The sequence below is a fragment of the Colobus angolensis genome, unplaced genomic scaffold (genome assembly GCF_000951035.1).
Source record: "Colobus angolensis palliatus isolate OR3802 unplaced genomic scaffold, Cang.pa_1.0 Scaffold43, whole genome shotgun sequence".
Classification (NCBI taxonomy): Eukaryota; Metazoa; Chordata; class Mammalia; order Primates; family Cercopithecidae; genus Colobus; species Colobus angolensis.
In genome coordinates, this window is record NW_012117710.1 from 58,317 (window position 1) to 60,159 (window position 1,843).

Consider the following 1,843-nt stretch of genomic DNA (forward strand, 5'->3'; position numbering starts at 1 on the left):
ACACACAAGAGGGCCGTTCCCAGTCCCCACATTCCAGATTCATCTGTCACCAGACCCACGGGAGGAGGCAGACTGGTTCCAGGAGGATGAGAGCCCTTGTTCTGACACCTGCGTCTGATTCCAGGGCCACTCTGGACTACACCAAAGTAGTCTGGGGATTTTCATTAACCTCCAAAAGAAAGAGGAGGCGCATGTCTGGCTGCAAGCAGAGATCTACTACATCCTGTGGCAGAGTGAGCTGGTGGACCTGTACATCCAGGTGAGTGGCAAGGGATGCAGGAGGGCCCCTGTGCTGTTCACTGTCCATCCATCCATTCGTTCATCCTTCCATCATCTATTTACCTGTTCATCCTTCCATCCATCCATCCATTATCCATTCATCCATCTATCCATTCTTCCATCATCTTCCCATACACCTGTGGGTCCTTCCATCCATCCATTCACCTGCTCATCTTTCCACCCATCCATCCATCCTTTTATCATCCATCCATTCACCTGTCCATCCTTCCATCTTTCCATCATCCATCCAACTGTTCATCCTTCTATCCATCATCCATCCAACCATCCATTTATCCATCCAGCCATCATCCATCCCTCTGTCCATTCATCCAGCCATCATTCATCCATCCTTTTATCATCCATCCATTCACCTGTTCATCCTTCCATCCATCATCCATCCATCCACCCACTTATCCATGCATCAATCATCCATCCGTCCATTCATCCATCATTCATATAGCCTTTTATCACCCATCCGTCCATTATCCACCCATTCACCTGTTCAATCTTCCATCCATCATCCATCCACCCATCCATCCAACATCCATCTGTCCATTTGTTTTCCCATACATTCGTCTATACATCATCTGTGCATCCCTATGTACATACATCTACCCCCCCACCCATCCATACATTATCTACCCACCCATACATACACACATCATTCCAACCACCCATCCACCCGTCCGTCCGTCCACCCACCCACCCATCCAAGCATTCATCTATCCACACACCCATCCATCCATCCGTCCGTGTGATTTGGAACAAATTGTGAGGCCCACGAGCCTGGTGAGGCTTTCGTTATTGAGCACTTGCTGTATACCGCTTTGATCTGAGGAGAGGGATCAAGAGCTCATGGCCAAGAGGGGACCAGGCCCACCCACAAACACTGTTGATGTGTAGCCCTGAGCTGCGGCAGGGATGTGGCAACGCAGAAAGGAACCAGGGGATGGGCTCCCAGCAATCTGGGGGCCATGGAGACTGTGTGAGTGCAGGCAGGTGGGCTAGGGCTATCCCTGGTGGTAGGATTTACAGGTGTCGGGGTCCTGGGCTGCAGCTGCTCAGTCACCTCCTGGCACTCAGGTGCATCAGTTCATTGTCCTCATGCCAGTGGTGGGACAGCCCTAATGCACAGGTCTGAAACATGCTCAGGTGTCCCCGCAGTGTGAGCGAGGAAGGAGGCTGGCGAAGGTGGGCGTGGCCACCTCCCAGGTGTGGGACTTGAGGGAACTTCTGCCTCCTTTCAGGTGGCACAGAATGTGGACCTGTACACAGGCGACCCCAACCTGGGGCTGGAGCTGTTTGAGGCAGCTGGAGACATCTTCAATGGGGCCTGGGGGCGGGAGAAAGCCGTGTCCTTCTACCGGGTGAGCTGGCCTGTGGGCTGATGTAGGTGGGCCTCAGGGTGGCACCAGGAGGGCTGAGGCACAGGTGTGGCAGGGCAGAGGCTGCCCACCTGGAGGCAGGGCCACCCATGCACATGTTTAGTTTCCCAGTGGTCTCACCGGGAATGATATTGACCGTGCCCCCTGCCTGGGAGAAACGCTCGGGTCTGGACATGACA

The 1,843-nt window shown here is 53.7% G+C and overlaps 1 pseudogene; it reads left to right on the forward strand.

Moving 5' to 3' along the window:
- Nucleotides 1-1,843, forward strand: part of LOC105522462 — an 80,367-nt pseudogene that overhangs the window by 10,920 nt on the left and 67,604 nt on the right.